Below are 6,986 nucleotides of genomic sequence, written 5' to 3'. Positions count from 1 at the left end.
GGCCCGGCCGCAAAATGAGGCTCCGGCCCGTGGGACAGCGGCCCCGGGGAGAGATACGTGGAAGAGCCGCGGGGAAAATGCCGGATCCTCGGGTCTGTGGCTCGTGCCATAACCAACACTTGATCTGCAGGGAATTGGGGTGCATGGAGGGGATCTCGGGACTGGTGCTGGGCTGTGTTCCTTGAAGGAGGGTAGGTGTTATGTGCTGGAGAAACATCTGGATTGTGTCATCAGAGGACCAACACCGCCTGCCCACGGGCAGCTCTTGAGCCACATGGTGCCGTGGTAGCTGAGAGCATCTCTCACCACCTGTGGGCACGGTGCCACACACCTCATCCCGCATGCCTGACCCCAACTCTTTTGACATTCACTGAAGAGAGAGCTTCAGGCATCGCCCGTGTCACTCGCTCAAGCAGGTAGCCCCTTCACAGCATGTGCCACGACAAATGGGGGCTGGGAATGGCTACTGAAATTGGGATCTGTCCAGGATGGTCACAGTCCTTTGGGATTGCCTAACAGCCCCGGGCAGCTCATATACTGTGTTCTGCAGATTTTGGGAATCCCAATTTAGAGTCTCGGCCTGCAAAAGGTTTGGGGCTGCTTCAGATGCCAGATGTCACACTTTCCCTGGACAAACCAAGGGCACTCTCACTGTGATGGAATACTGCTGACACTGTCCCCTGCCAGACCACCAGATCTGAAGCCCTTTGAAATCCTACGGCTCCCCTGATCAGCACAGGAGCTGGGGCGAGTACCTGCACATGGCACCTGCACCTAAAGAACTTTCCTGGGCTTGGAGAGGGTGCAGTGATGCACAGAGGCTGCATTTCAGCCTGAGCCCATGTTCTCAAACATCTATTGCTATCACTCTCCCTCGCTTGCCTCTTCCAGACCTGACTTTGCATCTCTACCCAAGGACAGACACAGTTAATAGAGGATGATCACATTTTCTACCTTAAGTCCATCAGAGCTTATCAGTCTGAGGTCCACTCTGCAGCAGGTGTCACCTCTGTCTCTTTGTGCCTCCCTGCGTGGCAGCCGATGATCTGAAGCAAGCACAGTAGTTCATTCCACAGTTTATACAAAATTAAAGCACTGTCAGTCTGTAGAGTTACACAGTCTTTCTCGCATGTTTCACTCTCTTTTCATTGTTTTCCTCCCAACACTTCCCCACCTGCCCACCAGGGCTTTTGCTGACTTTGCAGTGTGGTTCCACCCGATGCACCTGCACAGTCTCACCCCACTGCTACCCTGGGGGTACTGGAGGCCCTCCCTTTTCCGGCCGTGCCCCAGGACTGTGAGGACAGCTTTCGCCCCCTCTGCCAAGTTCTTTGTGACTCTAATCACTGAGCTACAGAGCTCCATGTTTGGCAGTCTGCTTTTTAATATGCCTGCTCTCATTGCTCTTTGCCTCTCTGCAAGCTAGCAGAGTTCCTATGATTAGGAAACTGAACTCACATTTCAATAAGTCCAGTGGACTTAAGTCACTGAACACTTACTTACATTTCAATATCTCTACGATTAATCTCTAGCAACCTTTTCAGCCTGCCATGATCAGAGTAAATATTGGCTTTAATGGAGCTCTCCTCATCCTAACAACTCTGATACTCTCCTGGGGAGAGACCCGAAGAAGCCTCAGAAATTTCTCACATTTTCATGATCCAACACATCCTTTGTCTTCTCCCACTGTCCTTCTGCATTAACTTCGATGCTGAACTTTTCCTCTTCTCATTTCAGTCTGCAAACCCATCTTTCATCCTGAGCACAAGTATCAGGTGCCCCATCCCTGGAGGTGCTCAAGATCAGGTGGATGGGGCCCTGGGCAGCCTGAGCAGGTAGGGGGGCAGCCCTGCCCACAGCAAGGGGTTGGGGCTGGGTGGGCTTTAAGGTCACTTCCAACCTCAGTTTTCCTATTATTCTATTCTACAATTCACCCAGTCTTGACTTTCTCGCAGCCTCTTTCTGCATCTGTGGACACTCTGAATTCCACCGGAAATAGTGTTATCACCACTCCCACCTCAGTCTGCAAAGGAGTGTCACTTCCCCTCCATCTCTACCATGTGCTGTGTGTCACTTCATTCAGAGCCTGGTGCAAAGCCACCTTGCCCTTTGTCTCAACAAACTGCAGTGGGTTCACACCCATTGGGTCACAGACTTGATGTCCCCATGCCCTTCCATTCCTCCACAATGGCTTTTCAGTCCTTCCAGTGCAGCCTCACCTGTCCTGGTCTCCTCTGCATGTTCTACTGGTAGAAGTGACAACACCAATTCTGCCTATCACTTTTCAAATCCTATATGGGGAAAAATACTTTGTATAAAATTCTCTTCTAGTCCATTTTTATTTTAGCTGTTCTTTAACTCATGATCTACTGTAGTCACAGACACTGGGCATTTTCATTATCCTGCTGCCATATGTTGCACTGTAGATGGATATAGGACATGAGAATGCTAATATGACAAGAACAAACACTTGCTGCATTAATAAAAACTGCTGAGGCACAAGGAGTGACTGAAGCTACCTACCCGCGGATGTCATAGATTCTCTCTGTCTCATAAAGTCTTCAAACCAAGGCTGAAAGTCTTTTTAAGAGATGATCTATAACTCATCCAGAAGATATTGCTCTAATGCAGGAATTATTTGGTGCAGTTTTGTAGCCTGTTTTCTGCAGAATTTCGGGCTAGAAGATGGTAACATTCCCTTCAGGCCTTAAAATCTTTGATTCTATGGAGGTCAGATACATTTCTTCAAAAACAAACAAACAAAAACCATAGAAGCTTCTGATGTCTGTTACATCAGAGACCTGCTGGGCACATGTTTTTCTTTACACACCAGTGCATTGATTTCTAAATAATCACTGGAGATACAAAGCACGAGATGACATGGAGATTATGGCACCTGCCATGCCCATTGCTAAATGCTCACAGCTGGCAGCTGCTGGCTGAGTTACTGCAGCTCCAAGTAGACCTTGCCATTTCAGTTTGCTCTGAATTACCCTGGTATCGTCAGAGTGCACATCTTAACCCCTGGTAGAATCCTCAGCCTACTTAAGTCAGCAGGACTCTGTCCACCAATGCTGAGCAGAGCCAGGATTTCACTAGGCAGAATGCTTCTTGTGACATTTTGCTTTTTGCATTACAGCTAATCTTCTGTCCTGATGCAGACACATCAGCATTTCCTCTGTTGTTTACTTCTGTGTCTGAGCACCTCCATTCGTGCTGTGTATCACCCAGCTGCCAGGACCAACCCCCGCCCCACACACACACACCCACATTGTACAGAAGCCATTTGCCAGTCGCGTGACCAGGACAGTCAACAGCTCTGCCCTGCTCAGCACAAGGGGTTAGACAACAGCTTTTCTGCATGGGGCTGCTGAGGCGTAAGGACTGCACCCCAAAGGCCTTCTGGGAACTGCACATATTGGCTACTCTGTTATCTGTACATTGGAGTGGGAGGGGAATTAACCCTTTGAGCAAATCTGGAGTGGTTACTTGGAGTCTGATCCTACCTCTGATAGTGGGCAGTGCTGGATGGGGCAAAAACTGGAGGCTTCTTGTCACTGTTCCCCATCCCCTAAAATAGAAGAGAGTAATATTAAACAAATAAATATTTCTATCTCTTTTTCAAACAAGCTTACTACCAATGTAGATGTATCCTTTACTGTTCTGGAACAACCAAGCTTATTTTTACTCAACCAGTTTCAAGTGCTTGTGATATTGATTTATTAGAAAGCAAAAAAGGAAAAAAAGTGGCCAGAGAGGTAAGTTCTAAGGATCTGCTGGGGGAATGGCCTCAAGTTGTTCCAGGGGGGGTTAGGTTGGTTATTAGGAAAAAAATATTCTCCAAAAGAGTGGCGAGGTATTGGAATGGGCTCCCCAGGGAGGTAGTGGAGTCACTGTCCCTGGGAGTGTTCAAGAAACATGTAGATGGGGACTAAGGGACATGGTTTAGATGGGAAATATTGGTGGTAGGTGGACAGTTGGACTAGATTATATTAGTGATTCTATGTTTCTATCATTATGAGTTGTAATTGCTATGCTTCTATGAATAAGAAGACAAGATATCAAGAACATTTCTTAATCCAATGCTATTCAGAGCACAGAAGTTTTCTACCATGGGAAAAAACTAAAGATGAAATTTGGGAACAGGAGAGATCTTTTTTCTAAGAGGAACCAACCTTGTTTTCCAGATCGTAAGCATTAACTAAAGAATTTATCTTGCCTATGAGGTTGCATCAAGAATTGTAAAATCATAAAGTGAACAAAAATGATGCTGGAAAATCTGAAGCAACCTGAAGTTCCAGTCCTTCAGAGATCTGCTCTTATTCATGTCATAGAATCACAGCATCATAGAATCATTGAGGTTGGAAAAGGCCACTAAGATCATCTAGTCCAACTGTCACCCCTGTGCCCACTAAAACATGTCCCTCAGTGCCACTTCCACACATTTCTTCATGTCACATGTTGATAATAGTGACCATTCCAATTTCACTGCCTGCCATTTTCTCACTGCGGAAATAAGTCTGTGCTCCATACTGGAAGGAAAACTCTAAACAGGTAAAGGTATGTTCTTATAGATTTCTCAGATATTTTATATGAAGTTGATTGTGAGAGAACTGTCTCCCAGGCTTTGGAAAACATGGTTGGCTATAAGCCATTGCCAACAGTAATTTGTCTGGGAGTGTGCCATGGATTTGACTCATGGCTGTGGTGCTGGGAAGCAATACTCCTGGTGGGATGTGCATTCAGTTGCACTCACCAGGAGAGTGGGCTGACCAAGCCCAAGCTGGTGACACATCAACAATCTCAACATGATCTGACAGTGTGACCGCATGTTATGAGCCCTGGGGCATGGGGAAATCAAGTGCCCAAACTGCAGAGCATGTGCCCACCCATGAATAGACACATCCCAGGAACATGGCACCTGCTGATGCTGGGACAGAGACAACTGTTGGGAAGTCACGGGCTGGAACAACCTCAGGTATGTGTGGGTCTGGAGTTGCAGCACGGGGCCATGGTAGGACTTGGATGAAAACTGGCTGTAGGATGTGAGGTCAGGAGTAAAATGTCTTCCCTGCAGCTCAGCACTGTATCTTCCCTTCCCCACATCAGTCTGCACCCTGTGCACCAAGGAGAACCAAGACTGTCCAGTGGCCTCCTTACTCAGAACCCATTTAGGAGGGATTTTAATTCGTGTAAATGAGTGTTTTTAATTTGTTATACTGGCCTTTATCTCTATTACCATCTCATTTGCTTTTAAACCTAGTTTTGCCATCCTGACTGAATTCCATTTGATGCATTAGGAGTAATTCTCTTCCCAAAGGGTTAGACATTTTCTCTCCACATAAAAGTCGCTTATTTTGGATAAAGAGACGATTAGATTTATCTTTAATATTTTAATGGCAGCCAGGATTATTGGGTGGGCAGCCCCGGTTTTGGTTGTTGTTGGGGGATTAGACTCTAATAAACTCTTCAGATTGGGATTTTTTTCTGTTTTGCACAAAGTACTTCTATTTATTCAAAAAAATTCACTTCTTTTTGAGTCATAAATTCCATTTGCTGTTTCCTATTAGTATTAAATCAAGTTGATTAAATTCATAGTGACTATTTGCACATATATCTTTTTAATTTTAACATCCACAACATAAAATCTTTAATGGTGCAATTTGAAATACCTGCAACATACATCGCTGCTGCTGTTTAAACAGATGGAAATGAGGATCCTGATGAGGGGAGGAAGGAAAGAAGAAGGGATGAGGAGATGGATAGACAGATGGGTGTGGAAAGGGGTAAACGGGCTCTTTGCACTGTGTGTATATGTCGTCTGGGGGGTTGTAAGGAGTTAGAATTAGGAAGGCAATCCCTTTGAAGCAGCAGCCACAGCATCTCCAGTCCTCCCAGGGCCTGTTCAGGGCCTTGTCCCAGCTCGCTCAGCCCAGGAGCCCCGAAGATGGTGTTTCCTCAGAGCCAACTTGCAGGCACCCCTCAGCCTTGGGCCTGCACCCTGCTTTGGCTGTCACGGATCCCAGCGTCAGGCTAATCGGAAACTTGGTAATAGAATAAAATGTCAGCAAAGTAGAAATCAATAAGTGTTAATGCCCCAGGACTTTCACTGCTGGGCTCCCCTCTCCCGCTCCCCCCTCCTGCACCATCCTGTCCCTTTGATTTCAGTCCCCTCTCTAATCCCCACCTCATCAGCTCCGGGAAGGGCTGATCTGCAGCAGAAAATCCCTCATTCGGGGCAAAATCAGCTTAATTTGCAGCAATTTGTAGCAGGTCTTTGCTGGGATTTGAGTCTCAAATTATCCCGCGGGTGGGGGCTGCAGCCCCTGCAATATGGGCAGAGATTTCCCTGCTCCTCTGTTGGCGGAGATTTGTCTGGGGAGTAATTACAGCCTGGCCTGGCCCCCAGCCCCCGGCCGCCGCTCGCCCCTCCGCCCACAGGGCCTGGCACCGGGCGAGCGGCCGAACACGCAGCCGCCCGGATTAGCAGCATTAGCAGTGAGCGTAGAGCCGCAATTAATCATTTGCTGGTAAATACAAGCGGGAGCCTCCCTGGCTGCTGAGAGGGCGGGAGGGGGCCACTCGGCGTGCAATGGAGCAGTGAGGAAAGGGAAGGAGAGCACCCGGGGACCTTGTGGCCTCGGGACAGGAGATCAGAGCAGGCAACTTTCCTTCCGCTAATGCTGCTAATTACCAGCGGCAGCTCTGGCGGCAGTCAAGAAGGGACCCCCATTTGCCTCAGGACTGGTAGCTTTGCCCAGGTCCTGGCCTGCATGTCCTAGTAGGGCTCCTGCAGTGGTGACAATCTGCAGCCAACAGGAGTGTGTTGAACCTAGTGGGACCCATCATAGAGTCATAGAATCATTAAGGTTGGAAAAGACCTCTAAGATCATCCAGCCCAACCATCAACCCATCACCACCATGCCCACTAACCATGTCCCTCAGTGCCACATCCACACACTTCTTGAACACTCCCAGGGACAGTG

At 47.8% G+C, this 6,986-nt stretch overlaps 1 long non-coding RNA gene across 3 annotated transcripts in view; it reads right to left on the bottom strand.

The window, feature by feature from the left end:
• The window catches only part of LOC110400929, a 28,441-nt gene continuing 21,652 nt past the window's right edge, over window positions 198-6,986 (bottom strand). For all 3 annotated transcript variants that reach the window (XR_002440158.1, XR_002440156.1, XR_002440157.1), the window contains one exon: window positions 198-3,571. This is a non-coding gene — a long non-coding RNA (uncharacterized LOC110400929). The remainder of the gene's footprint in view (window positions 3,572-6,986) is intronic.

Source organism: Numida meleagris, chromosome 6, assembly GCF_002078875.1.
Source record: "Numida meleagris isolate 19003 breed g44 Domestic line chromosome 6, NumMel1.0, whole genome shotgun sequence".
In the NCBI taxonomy this organism is placed as follows: domain Eukaryota; kingdom Metazoa; phylum Chordata; class Aves; order Galliformes; family Numididae; genus Numida; species Numida meleagris.
The sequence above is the reverse complement of the archived record's forward strand: the minus strand, read 5'-3'. Positions and strand labels throughout refer to the sequence as shown.